At 39.9% G+C, this 22,507-nt stretch overlaps 1 protein-coding gene across 5 annotated transcripts in view; it reads right to left on the reverse strand.

The window, feature by feature from the left end:
• Nucleotides 1–22,507, reverse strand: part of SPATS2L (spermatogenesis associated serine rich 2 like) — a 165,354-nt gene that overhangs the window by 125,405 nt on the left and 17,442 nt on the right. For all 5 annotated transcript variants that reach the window (XM_035007439.1, XM_035007444.1, XM_035007443.1 and 2 more), the window contains one exon: nucleotides 17,639–17,688. The gene's annotated coding sequence lies outside the window, so the exon portion shown is untranslated. Of the gene's footprint in view, nucleotides 1–17,638; nucleotides 17,689–22,507 lie in introns of those variants that run through there.

Raw genomic sequence — 22,507 nt, forward strand, 5'->3', positions numbered from 1 at the left:
AGAAAGAAAGAAAGAAAGAAAGAAAGAAAGAAAGAAAGAAAGAAAGAAAGAAAGAAAGAAAGAAAGAAAAAGAAAATGCACAGCCCAGGCAACTGTTGCTGAAGAAGTTTTCTGGAAATCCTGTCTAAAGATTTCTCTGTTGGTCACCCCTAACTGCAGGAGGCAGTCTTTTGGCCGGGTACATTGGCCCTTTGAATAAAATCAGGGTGTGTAACTAAGGAAGGAAGGATTGTATTGGGTATTGAGTGGGCAGTTCCCAGTCTCTTCTGTGGCCTGTTTAGGTTGGGTTTTCTGTGCTTACTACAGAAAACAGATATCTTATATAGGCTAAGGAGATACTACATATTTCAGAGTCTACAAATTAGACATCAAGCTAAAACACACAAGGAAAATCTTTGATTTTTAAATCTTTCATTAGAGTAAACTGATTTTTCTTTTACAGCAGATTCGTTTGAAATTGTTACTCAATTTTAAAATATGCTCTCTACAATTAAAAATGCAGGATTGGCAAGCATGTGCAGCAGCCGAATTTTTCATATTCAATGTAGATACCGAAAAAAATGTTGTTAAAAATGTTAAATATCCTAATTTCTTCTTAAATCGAATGGATAAATCATACTAAATATTTTTGAGTCCACTGTCTCAAGGCAGGAATTCTTCTGTTTCAAATTATGCCTTAGACTTCTATAGGTTAGGTTAGAAATGATAACAAATGTAGGAATGTTTGAATTGACATTTAGTTCTCAGGGGATAGCTTTTAAGACTGGAGAATAATGGAAGTAGCTGCTTTTAAGAATTTTTTTCACTAGTCACAAAGACATATCATACATTAGAGGATACAGAGAATGCCAGAATGAGATTCTCTCTGAAGTTATGTTGTGTGGCATGAGAAAAGGAAGATAAACAAGAAAACAATGGTTTTTTGCACCAGGAGAGATAAGAAGGAGGGGAGTCACAGGGCTGGATTGTTAACAGAAGCTCTGCCTTCAGTCTTGAGTTATGTAGGCAACAATACATGGCCTTTGTAGATCATTTTCATACAATCTCAGAGCTGAAGGGAAGCTTGAAAACCCCTGAATTCAACCCACTCACTGTATAGAGAAAATCTTGGACCTAAAAAGACTGGGTCAGGTCTCCAATGTTTCAGAGCAAGTTCATGCCAGAGCCAGAGTCAAAACACAGGTTTCCTAACCCACGGCACAATGCTCTTTCCACTAACTTCCATTTTAGAAGATACAGAATGAGGAAGCCCGTCTGCAAGATGTGTACTGTAATCTACCTCTATGATGACTGTGAACCTGTTCTGAAATTATACTTTTAAAGGTAGGAGGAGATTATTGTAAGACCATGACATCTGTCAAGAGTGATTAATGAGTAAAAAATAGATGATATCGCCCAACCCTGAACTAAAGTGGGCCCAGGAGGCGTGGACAGCAGAGGTCTCCATGATACCAAAGGAAGTGGCCAAGAGGTCATCAGGGTTTCACGGCTGATGAGAATTTTATCTGCTAACGGAAGTGAGTTCTTTGCCACTGTCTGCTTCAACCGCTACCCACCCGTTGCCAAATTTCCCTTGGGTCACCGAGCAGTTCTCGGGTGTGTGACCCTCACCATAAGCTTTCCCCAAAGTTCAAAACTCGGGTAATCAATAAGTGATGGAAAAACGAGATCTTTTGAAGGTCTCTCTTCAAAACAGCAGAAGATAGACACCAGGGACAAACTTGCAGAGTGGGTTAGTTTGTGTACTACAAATACAAAGATGACTCCTTATTATTAATATGCTTTCATCACTTGGCAGCTTGTAAATATGAGAAATGCAGCGAGTCCCCAATTCAGCAGTTTCTCTGCATCAACCTAGAAAGTGTAGACCTGGGGTTTGGAAGTAGGAAGAAACCTCAGAGTTGGTCAACTAGGTTGAGTTCCTTCATTTTGCAGAGGTTAGGGGAAAAAGCTCCTAATCTCTGCTAAATCAGGTGCATGAAAAAGCAATCACTGTTCTCAAATCATGGCACACATGCTCAGCTGAAATATGTTTACGAATATATTCAACTGAAACACATCCCATGAGGTCTCTAGTTATCCAGAATCAGTCATTTTCATATGGTTTGGCTCACATACTTCCCTCTCTTCAATTAAAAATAAACGTTGTTGGTTCCTTCTTGTTGTAAAAGCAGTATATGTTTAGAGTAGGAAAATTAAAGACCCAGATAAACAAAAAAGAACATTTTAAATGCCCATGACCATACCACCCAGAGAACCACTTTAAAAACCCTTAAATATATTTCCAGGCCATTTTCTAAGAATACATCCATACATTAACAAAAATGTGACCACACTGTGCATACTTATTCTTTTAGAACACGATTTCATCACCCAACAATATAGAATGGATGTCTTCTCATTATCAACATCTAGCTACAACATCATCTATAGTAGCTGAGTAGTATTTCACTCTTTGACTAGAACATACTATTTGTAACTAATCTGTTTTATACATGTAAGCAATTTTTTATTTACCCTATTGTAAACAAGGATGTGATTAACATCTTTGTGGCTAAAACCTTTGAGTATATCCTTAGTTATCTCCTCAGCATAAATTCCATAGAGTTAAGTTCTGTGACAAAACAGTGCACACATTTTAAAGGATTAAACGGGGTGCCCCGCTGGCTCAGTCTATAGAGCATGCGACTCTAGATCTTGGGGCCGTGAGTTTGAGCCCCATGTGTGGCACAGAGTTTACTTAAAATTTAAAAAATAATTAAAAAAAAAAGGATTAAAAAAAACCATATTGCCAAACTGCCCTCTACAAAGGGACTCACACGGTTTGATTTCTTGAGATACTTGCTTATCAAGTGTTTTGGTCAGTTTAGCACTTCAGGAAGAGATACTATAGGTACGCTTGGATCGGTCAAATGCGATAGACGTGCTTCTATCTACAATTCTGACTGAATGTTAACTATGGACACTTTAATCAATTAGATGATTTTAGACTAGGAGCTCCCTATTTATACACTTCCAGCCATGATAAACTTATGTATTTCATTTTGACTCTTTCTTTGGGGTTTGATGCCTTTTCCCCTTCCCTGTGTTAAGTACTCTTTTTATACACTTCACACCGTTCTTAAAGAGACTCTAGACAGTTAGTCCCTGGCAACATTCTTGCAGTCCTCGGATTACATGCATCAGCTAAAAAATCTATCATCCAAGTTATGCTCCCAATTAGATGCCAGAACCAGTTTGCAGTCTGACATTTTAATGAAATGATAGAAATGACATCTGAAGTTCAGGCAAAATCAACAAGTACCTGGAAGACTAAAGAGAGGAAGTGGAATGTGTTGTCAGACCACACGTTTTCTTTTAAATCTTTATTTGTTCCTTTTTATTCCACCTGATTCCAAAACGGACTTCAAGCAGCTTTTCTTTTTAAACATGTTTTCTAAATTGGACATTTTCACATCATTGAGGCTGCCAACTTCTTTCCCAACATAAGGATATTCTTCTATCATAACTGCTTGCTATATTTGGGAGACTGAATGACAAGGATATTGTTCCTATCCAGAAAAGGGGAAAAAATAACTCATTATGATCATGAATGCTGCCTGGAAGACCCTCTGAAACATGCATAACTCTGGGTATGCAATACCAGTCCCATTAAAAAACACAGGAAGAACTCAATATCTAGGATGCATACAAGCTTCAAAGAATCACAAAAGAAGTCAGGCCCTTAGGCTATTCGTTCCCCTCAAGGGACTGTAAGAATTCAGATCCCCCAACATTCTAATTTGTGAGAGAACTGTGAGACCTGAAAATGCAGAAGCCTGACAGCAGGGAAAGCAAGCCCAGAGTTAGAAGGAGGAGGGTGCTACCATCTTCTCTAGACCAGTGGCAAGGAAATCCCCATGTCCCGTATGGCTTGTCCTTCCCAGTCTCTTCTTCCTTTCTCTTCCCTGGTCCTCCTCTTCCAGCACCACCCATCACATCTCCCTGGAGTCTATCTCTGCTCTCCTGTCCCACATTTTGAAGCCTTTTTTTTTTTTTTGTGCCATGGCCTTTCTAAATCCTCATCTTCACATGTGATTTCCACTTCTTTTCCACTGGCCTACACCTTGCCCAACATCCTCTTATGTTTCAAACAGCCCCATGCTAGCAGTAAGATACAGGGTCCCAGACCCTATATGACACATTGAAGGACACTTAATGACAAGTCACCAGTATGTGGTGAGCAGAGACTTGAAAGAAAATTGATTTTGCAAGATTTAGAAAAGAAAAAAAAAAAAGGAAAGGAAAAGGTGTTAAGGGCTACATTAATGAGGGAGAGTTGAAGGGAACGTGTCAGTGAAATTCCTTGGCATATTAAAAGTGTCATGCCGAGTTTGCTGAGGCGCTAAATATATCCGCATGCCACCATTTTGGAAGAAAAAAAATCATTTTCATCGTGAAACCTGAGGTCTGCTGAGATTTCAAGAAAACTTCAAGAGAAACATGTTGTTTTTCATCGGAACCAGCAGTATATCCAAGGAGCAAGGGCCAAAAGCCCTCGACTAACAGAAAATATCAACAGTTGGCCCAAACTTAAGCCTCATGGTGTGGCTCTTTACAATGTGTGGAGCCCTTCCAAATAATGATTTTATTTGATCCTCCCCACAGTTTAGTAAGGTAGCTGTTACTATTCCCACTTCAGAGATGGGAAAAGTCAGGCTCCCAAAGATTATGTGACACAGTCGAGTCACTCGGGCTGTTTGCTCAGTGATTGAGAACATGGACACTGAAGCAAGACCACTTCGGTTCAGGTCCTGGCCCTGCCCACCATTAACTATGAGGCCTTGAGCAACCCACCTTCACCATGCCTCAGTGTCTGTGTTGTAAAACGTCGACACATGACAGTACTGCCTGTCACAGGACTGTTTTGAGAACTAATCGAGTTAATACATTAGAGCCGTTACAGAATTAGGAAGTCAGTCCAGCTTACATAGTAAGCACTTAAAAATTTTTTATGTTCGGAAGAGTCAGTTCCCAGAGCTAAGTGTTTTAAGGCCTTATTTTTAACAATTACATTGCTTCTATGATTCATAATTTTATCAACAAAGAAATTATTTCTCACAAAAGGGAAATACATGCTAAAAGGAAACCCTGATTGGATATAATGAGTCAAAAGGGAAGAAAAGGGCAAAAGTTCAAGTGTGGTTTCTTGAAAGAACCCCATTAATTTCTGTTTCCAGAAAAATACTGTACACGATTTAAGTATTTTCAGTCATTTTAGAGCACAATGAAAGGTCAAGCTAAATGGAAGTAATATTTGTGTAGCCCATGGTGACTGTCGGGGAGCCTGTTTCCCATGGCCTGGTCCTTGATGTGGACAATGAAGCACTTCTCTGGGCGAGCGGTGAGGAGAAAGGGCTGTGCCAGCCCCCCCAATCCTCCCCCCTCCTGCTGCACCCCCTCCACGTGAGCTTTCTGTAAAGGGAGGAGAACAAAGCTGCAGCTGGCAACTCTGGAGTGCTGTGGAAAAGAGCAATTTCCCCAGAGAAGAGGGCAATGGGAAATCAGCAGAGGAGTATCACCAGGATGCATTTTCTCGTTTGTAGTTTCCCGTGGCCGTGGTGGGGGTGGAGTGGCGGGGGGAGGCTGAAGTGCAGAAAATGTGGTATTGGGAGGGTAGGAAAGAACAGAGGGAACAACCAATCCTGGAGGCTGTCAGATGCAAACCACAGGCGGCTGGGAGAACTACGAAGAAAGAACCAGCCTGCAGGACATCCCAAAGCAGCAAAGAAAGTGTTATGCAAAAGAGCAAAGAGAGTGTCATGGCAGAGAAGTTCTGGAAGAGTAGGTATGCCAGAGGGCCACAAGAGGAGCCACAGAAGACCAGGAATGAGTGAGTCACTGATGGCTCAGTCTTTTTCTAGTGCAGGTGAGGGACTGGGAGATGGCCACGGCGGGGGGGTGGGGGGGGTGGTGTTCTGAGCCATCATCTATAGACTGCACCTGTGAGGTTGGCTGAGGTTCCTTCCTAGAAACTGCACCTCCTACAGCATCATGTGAAGCATGCTTCCGGGGGCACAAGTGTGCATCGGAGGGTTCCAAAGTCAAGTGTAGTATGAAGGAACCCAGTTAAGGAACTCAGGGCGTCTCTGACCTAAGAGTTACATGTGAAAAAAGGAAATCTCACTCGAAACAGAAACATATTCAGCATTAAAACATAAAGTTATGGACTGTTGTTCAGTCCAGAAGTTCTGCATGCCACGAGTGTAAAAAGAACAATAACATATCACATCTGTATAGTAGTTTAAAGTTTATAAAGCATTTTAATAAAAGCGATCTTCTGTCCCACATGGGTATTTTTCATGCCCCAACAAGACACATTCTTCACATTATTATAAGAGTCCCTAACAATTGACTTTATGCTACTGAAAATGTTTTTTTAAATCTATAAATACTACTCATAGAGTTTTATCTATAAATATCATACATAAAAGCCAAATGGTGGGTTTTAGGTACTGAATCTATTTTAAAAAATCTACTACTTTTCCAGAATGACTAATTAAATATAATTTACATTAACTGAACTAGGTGTAAACATTGCAATACTCCGCATAGACCATTAAGCGTATCTCATTAAGAAGTTTCTACATTTCCAAGCCCTCAGACGTTCTAAGGGGGTACTATAGATGAGTAATTATTTTTAAAAGAATATATTAAAAGATATCCCTCAAGGGTCTTTAAAAACAGCTCTTAATAGCATAAACAGGAAGCATGCTATAAGATTATGAAGGATGGTGGAATAAAAATAATTGTGGCCTATTTCCATAAAGAAGCATGGAAAAAAGAAAACAAGCTAAAAGTACTTCCAGCTTGCTGAGTTAAAACGAACTGTTATGTTATTAGGCAAGTGTCTTATTTACTCTTTGTCCTATATACAATAATAACATGTGTTGTTGAGAGTCAAGAGTTCACATTAGCATTTTTTAATTTAGGAAAAGGGGGAAATTGTAAACTCTAAGGAACAGTTTTCCGGTTGACATAGTTCAGCATGCCTGGAGGGTGATGTGTACTTTGTACCCAAATCTTTATTAAACGTTCTGTCCTTGAGATACAAAGATAACACTGCTGACCCACAGTCAGCATAGCATTTGCTCTGAGGTTCTTTCTTTCTTTCAGCTTTGATGATAAATTTGTGCTGATCTATCCTCTTTTGGTCTTCTAGTTTCCTATGTGACTGACAGCATACATTTGGGAGACAGCTGCCTGGCTCTGGGAGAGAAGTTGCAGCTTGGAGAAGGGAAGCGGAGCAGAGAGCTAACCCTTGGCCTTGGCACCAGGCGCTCATCAACTGATGTATTAGAGCAAAATTCTATAAAGTGGAAACTCATACTGCCAGTATGGTGAGAACTCCACCAACCTATTTACATTAAGAAATGCTGTGATCAGCTGAACCTTTTCTTTAGATATGTTAACTTCTGGAGTAAACGAAGCCTTCTGGAAAGTTGTATCCATTCCTTCTAGACCACTGAGTTTTTACATTATGCTAGGTTTTGCTTTTTCTAATCCCTTAGTCCCCATCACAGCACTCACCCTGTTGAGGTCTTTTGTAGCCCGCATCGCTAGTTGTTTTTGCTGTGTTTATTCACGTGGTTACTTGTGTCTTCACTGTCTGGCTCCTCTACTAGAATATTAGCTCCACGTATTGGAAGATCCCAATCTACTAAAGTTGGGTAGTGATTCCTTGATCAGAGTTTATCTGGCTCAGAGCATATCTGGCCCGATATATACTTCATCAATCTATAAATCACAGAAAGATCTGCCACAATATATTCCTTTCAGTAAATACTAACTGAACATCCCTATGTACCAGGCAATGGGCACAAGCACTGGGAATACTGGTGAAGAGAACTTACATTCAGACAGTAGTGGTCTATTATCGGGCTAGCTGAATATATCATGTACTGTCTTGCTAAATCTTTGAGCAGACCACAGAGAAAGAAGACGAAAAGAGAACATCAGCTCGTTAATCAGAGCACAAGCTCACAGAGGACAAAGCCGCATCTCTCCTACTTCTTTGATTTTATCTCCCTAACTCTTTTTCGCTCTAGGTAAGCAACACGTCCTCTTAATTGGCTGCCAGAGCCCTCTTCAAGCTCTCTTTTCAGAAAGCTTTGCAAAAGTCTTATGAACAATTTTGCTATTCCAGAAAATGTTAATGCTCAAGGTACCCCTTTAAAAGAAAAGGAAAATTCTTTTGAGATTTTTTTCCCTCAGTAACAAGGAATGCAATTAGGCCTATATTTGGCACTTTGTCAGTTCCCAGAGCCAAGAGATCTCAGGGTTAGGAGAACAAAGCTACCAAGATGCTTTTGCTATTGACTATGGCTGGCCCAAGGTTCCAGGGTTAAAGCCTGAGAATGTTTTACCCCTTGACTTGAATTTCCCACATAAGTAACTTCCAAATACCAAAGCTTAGACGAACCAGAATGCAAAATCCTTTCCATTACTTTATTGGAAAATTATGTATGCTGTGATTTATTGCTAATGCTGGACTTTCGAAGCATTAGACAGGACACCTGCAAACCTTCGGACAACAGCTGCCAATACCAGTTTCATATTTCATGGCTCGGCACTTAAAATATGACGAATAATAAATCATCCTTGTAACCAGTGTGAGGCACTTGGTTGGTAATGTATTGAGAGTTGGTAAAAAAAAAAAAAAAAAGAATGAACTATAGATTATGCTGTAACTCAGCACTTGAGACTATGGAGGCAAAGTATATGGTGATTGCTATTCCTTTCTCTCCGTCTTCAGTGGCATGCTTTCTCTAAGAAAGCAACTTCTTTGTACAAGGAATATGTCCCTGTGTATTCACAATAAAAACCGCGGTGATTTCAAATGTATATGCACTTGAAAAACAAAGAATTTTGGAACCCTTTATAGCTTTACGGCGAAGGATCCAAATGGGACAATACTCTATTTAGGACCTGTTAGGGCCTAAATTTGAAAGTGATGTTTAACTGGTTTAGGAAGATAGTCATCACTTTTTCAGGCATATAAATATTTTCATCATTTCCATTCTTGAAATATTACAAATAATTGCCTAAGCCCCAGTAGAACAAATGCTCCTTATCAAATACCTGTGGGTGTGAGGAACGGCTGTGATATATTCAAATATACTTTAAGAGGCTCCCAAGAGAAAAAAAGGTATGGTCCTTTAATAGTGTGATGACTTGTCTGTAATATGCAGACTCTGTGCACCTCTCTTCCCATCTTCCTGCTTTGGCATAAAATGTTAGGGCAAGTCGGGCTGTCAGTGGAGGGAATATCAGCAATAGGAATGCTATGTATTTAATACCTTCTTTCTAACAAGAGGTCAAGCAGTAGCTAAACGTGGACCCAGAATCGAACCCTGGAGAAGCAGCCTAAGCAAAAGGATGCCCCTTGGCACCGACACAGAAACTTCCACATCAATGGAAGTGATTTCAAGTTCAGTGGACACCTAAAGAAGAACACGAGAAGCCGCCCAGGCTCAGTTAGGTGTGTTGACATTTACTGCAGAAATCACTCTTCTGATTCCATATTTATACTTGATTCTTTTTACGTAATTTCCCTAAAGAAAGTTGGGTCATTAGCAATTATTGAAACACTAATACCAGTTTGTAGGTAGAAGCTCACAGGGATCCCTGATTTTCTGGAATGGCCCACGGTACGCAGTACCAGACCTCCCAGGCATGCTGTCCATACTAGGTGACCCCGTCCCCTCACCCAAGGCTGACTGGTGAAAAGCGGTCAATCAACCTAAGTTGGACGAATTAGATTCTCTCTTCCAGGAGCCTCGAACTTGGAAACATGAAACACAGAGGCTGAAAGTCATCAGTGCTTGGTCACATTAATGGCAGTATCTCGGAGAAGGACACAGACCCTATGCTGTGATCACTGGAGCTTCCAGGCTCGCAACCCTTCATGTGGTTTCATGGCTCCACCCTTCCTTCAAGTCTGGGAGATAGCCCAGGATATATCCAATTAAAAATTTGAAAATAATTGGGTTTTTGTTTGTTTGTTTAGGTTAGTCGGTCCGTTTCTGCAGCTTCCACTCAAAGAACCTTGTAGGTTAAGGACATCAGCACTTTAATAAAAAGTTACATTTTGCTAAAGGAGAAGTATAAGGGACATGATCGTAATTCGTCACATTTGTAGGAAGCTCTACATTTTACAGACGCTCTCCTATGTGATCCCTGTAAGGGTTGGAGAAGGGTTGTTCTTATCACTCTCACGATGGCGAAAAGGCAGTGCAGCTCAGAAAGGGTATTACCTGTGTGCTGTGGCCTGGCTGCTGGCAAATGGCAGAACCAGGCTTAGGACCCAAGTCTCCTGACTGCTGGGAGTGCCCTTCCCATTGCAAGCCATGATGCATGTGCCATCTACTACTTGCTATTACTTTTGCTTTGAGAAAGCCGACCTGATGGTATTCAACTTTTATTTTTAGCACACAAAATCCTTAATTAAAAGGACATGTTTGTACAGAGAATACAAACAAAACAGAAAAACAGAACTATTCTGAGTGTGTGTGTGTGTGTGTGTGTGTGTCTTTTCATCACTCCTACTCCAACTCCAACACAGGCTTGAGAAAAGTTTTAATAAAGTAAAATATAGAAGCTATTGCCTTAGTGTTGGTATTTGCCAATAAAAAAACATTAGGGCTGAGAGGTGCCTCCTTTTGATATGGGTAGCAAGTTTACCATCTTCTACATATTTTAACTATTAGCAGGGAGTAGTACCCTTTGAGCTACATGGCAGTAGTTCAAGATGTTTTCAACATGTATCCCCAAACATGTGCGGTTGTTTATTTACAATTCATATACATATATTACTATATTAACATGTTATATACTTTAAAGAACATGAACAAAATTGAAAAGAAGGACAGATTTTGCTAATCATGACTATCTCAAGGCAAATACACAAAGGACAAGGTTAAGGACTAATTAACCACAGTGGACATAAATCCATAGGTCTCCCAGATAATTTAGAATTTTCATGGTCAGCTTCTTGCAAGATCTGATTCGACGGTCATGGTCATCACTTCATAATGTGGCTGACAAGGAGTTTGTGCTAAACTCTGCCCTTTTCTTGTGGCTTGCAATATGAAAATTCTCTTCCAGTTATGGAAATTCTTTACAGAGTCTTTTAAAGATTCTGTTAGTTTGTGATGGTTTGCTAAAACTAAAATATAAAATTTGTAAATCCAGTTAATGAGGCACAGTATATCTCACGGAACAACCTAAGTGGAGGAAGTAGTGGGGAAGCCACTATGACGGGCCTGGCCTCGCCTCCCTCTCTCCAGGTGATAAATGACCCCCCGACATGTGCACCCAGGGATTACGCCAGTATAATCACCAGCAGTTATCACAACGTTTGATGAAAATAAAATGAATGTAAATGCAAGTTCCAATCAATTTCTTTTCCACCCAAATGAATTTTCTCAAGAGCTCCCCAGGGTGCATATCCCAATTTGGAGGCCACTTTGCCATGCAACAAGGGGACAGTTTACTTCCAGAGCATCTTACAATTACAGGAATCTCCAGGCCTAAAACTATGGAGGGCAAGGACAAACCAACCCAGGCCACAAAGAAAGTTATTTTGCATTTTAAAAACTTTAAAAATTATGAACTATAATTCAGCCAGAAAAGCACATAAAACATTAATGTTTGATGCAATGTGCTGCATATTGTCCATGTAACTACCCAACCAGTCAAAAAACAGGACCAGTGCCAGCACCCCCACAAACCCTCCAGGTCCCTTCTCTTCCCCAGCACACCCTCTCCTAAGAGGTAGCCACTAAACTAATTCTTTCAGTAATAAATTCCTTGTTTCTCTTTATAGTTTGAGCCACCTATATATGCCCCCCCTTAGCAACAGAGTGTGGTTTTGTCTGTTTTCACACTTCATATAAATAGAATAAGATTGTTATATATTCTTCTGTGTCTTCCTTTGAATATCCTGTCTGTAAGATACACCTGTGTTATTGTGTGTAGCTCTAGTTCATTCTTTTTCATTGACGCGTAGTAGTCCATCTTACTATTACGTCACAATTTATTCAGCCACTCTGCTACTGATAGATATTTTGGATGGTTCTTATTTTTTTTTTATTATTTTTTGACAGAGAGAGAGACAGCAAGAGAGGGAACACAAGAGGGGGAGTGGGAGAGGGCGAAGCAGGCTTCCCCGCGAGCAGGGAGCCCGACACAGGGCTTAATCCAGAACCCTGGGATCATGACCTGAGCCGAAGGCAGACGCTTAACGACTGAGACACCCAGGCACCCCTTGGATGGTCCTTATTTAAGATGAATACAAATACTGCTACTAAGAACATTTCACACCTGTCCCTGGGTGCACATGGGTATACATTTCTCTAGAATACATACGCACATGCATGTGCATCTGTGCACAAAGTGGAACTGCTGGGTCCTAGCATAGTTTAAAAAAAAAAACAACTAATCATGGCCCCTGATTTCAAACTATGCTACAAAGCTACAGTAATCAAAACAGTATAGTATTGGTACAAAAACAGACAGATCAATGGGACAAAACTGAGAGCCCAGAAATAAACCTACACATGTACGGACAATTTGTTTATGACAAAGGAGCCAAGAACATATAATGGAGAAAGGACAGTCTCTTCAATAAATGGTTTTGGGAAAACTGGACAGCCACATTCAAAAGAGTGAAACTAGACGACTATCTTAAACCATACACACAAATTAATTCAAAATGGATGAAAGATTTGAACATAATACCTAAAACCATAAAATTCCTAAAAGAAAACATAGATGGTAAGCTATGGTAGTAGTGACATCTTTGTGGACTTGACTCCAAAGGCAATGGAAACAAAGACAAAAATAAATGGAACTACATCAAAGTAAAAAGCTTCTACACAGCAAAGGAGACCACTGTCAAAATGAAAAGGCAACATACAGAATGGGAGAAGATATCTGCAAACTGTATATCCAAAAGGGGTTAACAGCCAAAATACATAAAGGATTCATATAACTCAACAACAAAAAACCAAACAACTCAATTAAAAAATGGGCATAGAAGTGAACATGACCAAGAAGACTGCTCTTAATGGAATTTTGTTCTAAGCACATCAACAAGATTTATTAAAGTTCTTTGAACCAAAAAAAAAAAAAAAAAAGGCATAGGATCTGAATAGAGATTTCTCCAAAAAAGACATAACACATAGCCAACAGGTGCATGAAAAGATGTGGTTTTTAAATGCATTTCAAAACCACAATGAGATATCACCTAACACTTGTTAGAATACTGATTATCAAAAAGACAAAAAATAACAAGCATTGGAGAGGACGTAGAGAAAAGAAAACCCTTGTGCACTGCTGGTGGGAATGTAAATTTGCAGCCATTATGGAAGACAATATGGAGGTTCCTCAAAGAACACTGCAGCGAACATAAAGGTGCATATTATCTTTTCAAATTAGTATTTTTGTATTCTTTGGATACCTAGAAATGGAACAGCTGGGTCGTATGGTAGTTCTATTTAATTTTTTCCTCAAAAAAAGTTCTTCCCTATGTTCACTGCAATGTTATTTACAGTCACCAAGATACGGAAACAACTTGTGTGTCCGTGAATAGATGACTGGATAAAGAAGATGTGGTCTGTTTACATAATGGAATGCTACTCAGCCATCAAAAAGAATGAAATCTTGCCATGTGCAAGACCCTGGATGGACTCTGAAGGTATTATGCTAAGCAAAATGAGTCAGACGGAGAAGGATGAATATCATATGACTTCACTCCTATGTGGAATCTAAAAAAACAAAGCAGAAGAATAAACAAAACAAACCAAAAACAAGCTCACAGATACAGAGAACAGACAAGTAGTTACCAGAGGGGAAGAGGGTTGGGGGGTGTGAAATGGATGGTGGGGGTCAACTGTATCATGATGGATGGTAACTAGACGTGCGGTGGTCACTCTGTAGTATATACACATGTCAAATTATAAAACTGTACACCTGAAACTTACATTTATTTTATTTTTTTGAAACTTATATTTTCTTTTAAAAAAGGAAACAAAATAGAGATCACTACAGATTACAAACAAAAACTAAAAAACAGGGGCGCTTGCTTGGCTCAGTCGTTAAGCATCTGCCTTTGGTTCAGGTCATGATCCCAGGGTCCTGGGATCGAGCACCACATCGGGCTCCCTGCTCCGTGGGAAGCCTGCTTCTCCCTCTCCCACTCCCCCTGCTTGTGTTCCCTCTCTCGCTGTGTCTCTCCCTGTCAAATAAATAAATAAAATCTTTAAAAAAAACAAAAAATAAAAACAAAACTAAAAAACAAAATATACCTAAGGGAAGGTAATTTTGGTGCATCTCTTGGCAATCAATTTTAGTATTAACTAGCTCTTCTGCATCCATGATGAAAGCTCATTAAATTACTAGATTTATCTTTCCCTAGATTTTCACTCCCGCACATTCATTAAATTTGAACTACGATATTAAATACATTTAAGTCTTAAAAATAGTTTGAAATTCTCCAGTGAATTTATTGAAGCCAATTCTCTCAAGCCCCCTCCCCACATATATATTTTGTACATATTGTAATCACAATTCTCCTATTAATGAGGGCCAACACTGTATCTACAAAATGTTCATTCAAATTTTAAAGGAATTTTGCACCAAAAAGGGTTCAAGTTAACACTCATATTGATCAAGCATGAAAAGACAAAATGTTAATTCTGTAGTCAAATTGAGGAATACAAATACAAATAAGAGATTAATTCCAACTTTAGAGTCTCCGATGATTCTTAACAACCATGAATGATCTCCAAATGAACTGAATAAATGGGATATACTTAGATGACAATATTGTGGCACCAGCAAAATTGGCCTGCTCATCAGTCTCCCATTGTCTTACTGATAATGAACATGGTAACGAACATTTATTATAGTGCCAGGTACTTTCTGCATATTAGTTCATATATGCAATGCTATTTTCATCCTCAAAACAGTCCTCAAGGTAGGTGCTACTATTCTTCCCAGTTACAAAAGGAAATTGAGGTACAGAGAGAAAAGTAACTTCACCAAGGTCCATGGCAGTAAGTAGTCAAGTTAGGTACCAAACCCCAGCTTCCTGGTGTCTCAGTCCTACTCTACCACATTGCCTGGCAACATATTGGTTTTGTTGTTGTCACTGTTGGCATTGTTATTATTCTGGTAACAACAAGAACAGTGCCTTAACACCAGAGCAAAAAGTGTGAACCAAGAGAAAGGGAAAAAAAATCTATGTACATTTGTTTTGATTTATGAAAATGTTGTGAAAATGACTGTAACCAAGCAACTCTAACTCTGGGAGAACTAATTAAGAAATGAATTAAGGGATTCAATGCATACCCAAATTAGTCATCAGAGCTCAAAGATCTGGAGTTCTGGTCTGTATCCAGCTTTGGCACTTGCATCCAAAACAAACATGACCAGATAAGAACCACAAGCTCACAATTAAAGTGGATTTATAGGGCTTATGCGTCCACATGGGAGAGGCCTCTTCCTAACTGAATTCGGACACCTCTTCAGTTATTGTGGGTTTCATTTGCCATCTCCCTGCTCTTTTGTAACTGCTGGCAATAGGTTTATGCTGAGGGAGAAATCATTTCAATCAGTGATGTGTGCAGAGCGAACATAAAAAGATAAAAGAAACGCCTTTGAACTGTAATTAGAAAATTCCTTAAGTGTGCTCATGTGACATATGTTTGAGACTATGACCAACTGGCAAGGCGAGTTACGGAATGGATGTCCAATGTCACCATCCTGGGATAAGCAGCCAGTAAAAGTAGTGTTCGGACACGGGATTAGAGTAATCTTTTGCAGGCCAAAACATTCCTGCTTCCCACCTCTAATATGATTAGTGACAGACAGCTGGAGGCATCTCACTCTCCTGACAAAAATATGATCAGAATTGTTTGCAATTGGTATATCTTTCCATCAAGCTGTTTGTTGCCTTCCAGCAGAATAATCAGAGTTTCTGATGATTTGGTACGTTTCAAGAAAACAGTAATTGATTGTGCCCTTGCTTGTCTGATGGAGAGAAGGCTGCCAGAATTTACATAGTAACTCTTTGGTTGCCTAACCCAAAGAAAAACTAAGCAGCGGGCACGTGTGTGTGCGCGCGCGCGCGCGCGCGTGTGTGTGTGTGTGTCAGAGAGAGAAAGAGAAGGAATCCAGCCAGTAGCGGGCACGTATGTGTGTGTGTGTGTGTGTGTGTGTGTGTGTGTGTCAGAGAGAGAAAGAGAGAAAGAGAAGGAATCCAGCCAGTAGTTTCCATACTAATTCTCTTTGAACAGCTATAAACAGTTTTCAATGGTGATTCAGATTTCAGATATGAGGAAGTAAAATTATTCTATTCCTCTCATGGAAAACTACCAACTCCCACCAATGTTAATGGCTCTTTTCAAAAAAGTTACAGTTACTACTACTAAAGTTTCAGGGTTATAGAAAAAGATCAAGTTGAGATTTAACATTCATGGAAATGTTCTGGTGCAATGAGGCCTCATTCATTTGGACTACCTCAGTTTAGAATTTACAATCATTTGACAGTGTCCAGACCAGTGATGATCTTTTCACAATGAAGATATGGTTTGCTAAGTAAATGAATTTAAACAAGCAAGACTACTGGGGGAAAAAATAAAAATATTTCAGGTAAAGTATGATGAATCAAAAATAACAACATGCTTCCTGTACGGCAAACACTTTTGATGAACCCATTCAAATACTAATAACTGATAACAATAATTACCATTTAACTGAATGTCCATCTTGTACAGTTCATATTGCATACATGAGCTAGAAATATTCCAACAACTCTGCGAGATGGTTAGAATTATCCCCATCTCAGATAGGAGGAAACTGAGGCTCAGAGAAGCAGGTGACATGCAAATACCACATAATTACTAGGCAGCCGAAGCAGGAAAAAAGTCAGGTTGCCTGGCTCAAAAGCCTATGCCCTTCCACTCGCACTCAACACTGAGTGAGCACTAAAGACTCCAAGTCAGACTTCTAGAGTCACTGGAGCAAGTTCTTCAACAACAACGACAGCAAAAATAGAATCCCCGCATTGGGCTCCCTGCTCTGTGGAAAGCCTGCTTCTCCCTCTCCCACTCCCCCTGCTTGTGTTCCCTCTCTCACTGTGTCTCTCTCTGTCAAATAAATAAATAAAATCCTTAAAAAAAAAAAGAATCACTGGAAGGAGGGATAGCCAGGCAGTCTGCCCCAGAAATCATTCTTCTTTTCTGTAGAAAGAACGATTCCTTTCTACATCACAAAGGCATCTATAAAATACCTATTAGTATATTGAAGAATTTTGCATGCATGAAACTACTCTGAACAAATGCACAGAAATGCTGATGGAGGTGGAGAAGGGGGATGCAGGGGAGGCAGGAGTGCCTCGGGTTCGCTGCCCCTTCCCTGCACCCCATCACGAGTGACTTCAGTGTATACCCCTATAAACAAGAACGGGGGTTGAGACCCCGAGAGGCTGACAAAGGCTGTGATGAGGCCTCTGGGAGTCAGCTGCAGGTGCAGGGACGGCTGGCCACGGGCAATGGGAGAGAACATGGAGAAGGGAAGGAACATCTCTACTTACCCAAGAATCCACGGAGATATTCCTGAAAGCAGCCTGGATTCCGGAATGCTCTAGGAAAAAAGTAAATTTGGGAGGTCAGATCCACATTTAGCAGCCACACCACCCTGTTCCATCACATCCCAAGCACAGGATATGGAGTCAGGCAGACATGGAATTGGTCTTACCTATGACTTACTAGCTGTTAGGCAGATTAACCTCTCTGTGCCTCAGTTTACTCAACTGTGAGATGGGATATAATAACATTACCCTCCTCATAGAGCTGTTGAGAAGACTGGATAATATATAATTCGTGCCATGAATTAAAAAAACAATAGTGCTGTTTTAATAAGTACAGTAGCTAACATTTATTGCTTAGAAAGTGCCTAGCATTGCTTTAAGGCTTCAAATAGGCTAACTCTTCAATACCTTGAGGAAGGCACTATTGCCATGGGCCTTTTGCAGATGTAGAAAATGGGGCACTGAAGGTCAAATCACGTTTCATAAAAGTATACCAGGTAAGCGGTGGAGTGGGGACATGGGACCACCTGGCCTCCGAAGTGGGGTGCTACGCAGTGATATCCTGCCTAATTTATTACAAATAAATGTTAGCTACTGTTATTATTGCTGTTATAATAGTCTCCTCTCCAAGAGATAGTTCTAGAATATTCCCAAAACCCCAGGGAGCTCACCATGTAGCTAGTCACCACTCAGGCACAGAGATAGGTGCCAGGGTCCTAAGTCACTCACTAAGTCAACAATCTCTTCAAGTGTCCCTGAGATGCTCTGTTAAGCACTACGTGGGGCTGCAGGGGCTCTGGTCACTGATCCTGCAGTCAGATCAACCTCCATAAAGCAAATGGGGAATGACAACAAGGAGGAAGCATAGAAAGGGCAGGAGAGGATGTCGGGACACTGGATACTGTGCCTGGCTCTGGCATCAGCTCTCTTGCTGGCCTTCTCTCAGTCAGATGACCTCTCCAGGTTTCATCTTTAAATGAGCAGACTGACCTGAGATTCTAATTTAAGTCTATTCTGATTCTCTTTCAATCTGACTAACTTCCCTCTCAATAGTCCATTTTTGAGAGAATATATTATAATTCTTCATTCATCCAACACACATTGACCGAACACAATGCCACACACTGTGAACAGCGCTCAGGATATCAACACAAGACTTGGCCTACACTCTGTAATTAGCTCTGGGAGCAGGATCAAGTCCTATCAAGGAAATCTTGGCAATCAGAAGACCAAGGAAGGTTGCAGCCCCGAGGACAGCTGCACACTCCCATTCTGCCCTCTGAGTGGCCCCAGTGAATTCTGCACCAATCCAAAACGGGGGTCCCACATTGGGGGAGGGGGTGCCATGCTAAAATGATGGGGCAGATAACAATGTCTGTGAAAAACAAGGCAGAAACTAGACAACCAGTGAAATGCTTGGGCTGAGGGTTAGGTTTGTTTTCTAAGAGTAATAGTGTTGTATGCAATAAACCAAAGAGATGAGAACTCACTTGACACTTTACTTGACTTTCTTGACTTTCTTAAGGTACACTAATGGCCACTTGGGTAGCAATCTTTCACGTATGTGCATGTAAGTGCACACGTGACTGCTTCTTTGAGAAACATTTACTTTGACACAAGATGCTACTGACTTTATTTAAAGATTGGCTCATCACCCTTAAACATGTTTCTTTCAAAGAAACTCCTCGGAGGGGAATAATTCCATGAGTATAATACTTCCATTAAAAAGAAATTGATTTTAAAATATGCTTTTCAAACTTTTGACAAGAACAATTTTTTGATTTTATGAACTAAAAAAGGCAAACAATGCTGTGGAGACAATGTAATAAATAACATGAGTTGTCAAATAAACTATTAAACATTTATAGATAAAATTTTTAATACAGACTTTTAAACATGCCCCAGAATGTCCATCAATCTTTGATATGGGAGGAAGTAGAATTTTGGCAAAGTCTATCTCCTACAACAACAGAAGTCAGCACAAGATGTTTATGGTTCTTAAAGAGAGCAATGATGGCATTCTTTGCAGGGTGGTTAAGTATTTTCAGCATAAAATTTTAGAAGGCAAAAAATGGGAGAACATTAAAAAATGTATTATTTTGATAGGTATTCAGGTAAAGTAGTACCCTGTGCATGGAAGTCTACAGAGAATTTGGTTCCTAAATTGGCCCTGAAAGAGATTCCAAGAATGTTTTAAGCAACATTGTTGGAGTACAGGCATAAATGTCAAAGAGGACAACTCTGAGGAACAATACTCTCTTGGATATATAAATTAGAGCTTTCTTAAGCTTGGAAAGAAAAAAATTAAAGATTTCGTAGCGATTACCACTGGATGAAGAATTACGGGTGGTTTTTTTTTTTTTCCTTTTTCTTTATAATTTCTCTGCTTTCCAAACTTCCTATAATGAGCATGTGTAATACTTTAACACTTTTTTAAAAAAATGTTTTTTTCAATCTCATGATATATTATGGAGAGTCACCTGATATAAAAAGTGAAAAAGCTCTGGGATCAGACAAACTTGGGTTCAAAGCCCTTTCTGGTTTGGTGCCCCAGATAAGCTACTCAGCAGCCCCTGCTGCCCATAAAACGGAAATAATAACACATGCCCTGAAGCCCCATTTTGTCTCCTAGAGGTGAGACACTGTAAGTGCTGAACACAGAGCAGGAGCCCAGTGAATGATAATGACTCTTCTCTCCACAGTACACAAGGAAGGAAGGCCTCTCTGATAACAGCAAATAAATCTGTTTGTGTTTATAAACTGACTTCAGGCCATCTGTTTATAGAAACACTGGGAGTTTTTAACAGGTAACTTTCAGAAATCTTCTAATAGTTAAAAGTTCCGAAAAAGAAGTAGGAATGAGTTAATACCCTACTCTCCTTTCTCTCACGATTATTAGGACCCTCCAGTCTACAACTCTTGGGTTCGCTTGCATCACTACTATGCCATCATGTTCAGAAAGCCTCTGGTTGGGATGGGAGCTGGGGGAGGTTAAGGTTAAGGCAGACCCACTGGAGCATAGGGAAACCACAGCTACCACGATCAAGATCTTTTCCATCTTCTCATTCCTTGTGATTCAAGTGAGCAAAATAAATTATGGGATTGCTTAAATGAGGGGTGAGGGAAAAGATTTTTTTTTATGGCTTTTCTTTTTTTTTTTAATGCTAGCTATGTTGATATTTTCATCCTATTCAGCTGAAGGTAGTTCAGTCAGTTAGGTTTATGACAAAAATATATGTACTCAACAAAATACGGCTGTTGGGGATGTGTTGCCCTTGGATATATGTTGCTGTACCTTGACTACAGGAAGAAATATTGATTTAACTGGCTTTAATATCAAGTCAGGCATTTGTTGACACGTGGAAATGAAAAATATCAAAGCCATGAAAAGCTTGATATATAGGTCAAGTCCCATTTCAGCTCCCTCCAAGGGGACTGTCCAAAGTCTTCTGCTGTATTGGAATTGTGTTCCAGTAATGCTTGCCCCAGTCACAGATAACATGAATTTTCATTATAATGGGATTTGCTACATAAATGAATATTGGTATAGATTTTTATATAGTACAATTTATTGTAGAAAGTACAGCAAAAAAAAAAAAATCATTATGTGTTTAACTTCTCCCTTTTCCCAACTCTGGAGGCATATCTTGCTTTCTACCAAAGATATGTAATGTTCTCTCCTTTTCAGTGTCTGATTACTCCTTATTCCTCACAGTGCCTAGTACAGAGTAGACAAGAAATAGCTGATGAAGAAATGAGCTGAATAAAATGTGGTACCAAAGCAAATGAAGGAAATTCAAAATAGTTTCCTGTGTAAGAGAAATAAATTTTAGAAATTGATTCAAAATGAGTATAGCAAGCAGGTTTAGCCATTCCCAGCTAGCATGCTCAGGTCATCCGGGGATCTGTGGGCCTTCAGGTGGCTCCCTATTGCTAAACCATCACAGAGCCCTGTCTAAAATGTCCAGCACACAGCTTACACACTCCCATCCCTGGGGAATGCCATAGAGACACTTCAATCATTAATTGCCTGAAACACCTTCATAAGATTCCTACAGCCCCTTCAGCCCTAGGGCAGCTAATGATCAAATTCTGTCCTTCTAAAGGACTGAGAGAAAGGACCTCCATGACCATCTTGGAGGCAATAAAAGGCAGAGAGGTTGGCCCACAGCAGCCCAGGGAAAGGGAGTCAGTGCAGCCCCAGGATTGGGAGTTACTTTCTTACAGCCAGACTCAGAAGCAGTTTCTGTGCCCTTAACTAGGACATAATCAGGGCTACGGGAAAAACCAAGAGAGACTTCTGAAGAGCTTGCTGGACATTGCCCAGTGTCAGAGTTCTTAACTTCTTGTTCTCTTTTCTATTCCCCTCCAGCAACAATGATTACTTTAATAATCAAAGAGCTTCCTATAATTTTTTATAAAGCAATCTAGTTGGAATATGTTTTTCTACCTTATAGGTTTTTTTTCTTAGAGCCTTTTTTTATTGAAAGCTACAATAATGCATCAAATATAAAAATTTTGCGTCTATCTTGGAACAACATAATAGATCTAAATGCCTATTTTCACAAAGGTCTTGATTGTGTTCAAAGGAATCACCTATTGATGCCAAGGGCTTCCTTCCCTCATCAGAGGAATAAACCATGGGAATGAGCTTTGAGAGACTCCAAGCAAGGCACCAGGGGTTTACAGGGCAGAGAATGGGCCTATCCCATTATTATTGGATAAAGCATGAGCAGAGTTAGGAGGGTCTGGTGATGTTAGCCCCAGGAATGGTGTATTTTTGCATATATTTTACAAATATTCCCATTATCCATTTAAAAATACTTTAAATGGTAAACTGGCTTCTCCTCAAGAGGGATGACCCATGGCCAT

This window comes from Mirounga leonina, unplaced genomic scaffold (assembly GCF_011800145.1).
Source record: "Mirounga leonina isolate KUSES-001 unplaced genomic scaffold, KU_Mleo_1.0 Mir_151, whole genome shotgun sequence".
Lineage (NCBI taxonomy): Eukaryota > Metazoa > Chordata > Mammalia > Carnivora > Phocidae > Mirounga > Mirounga leonina.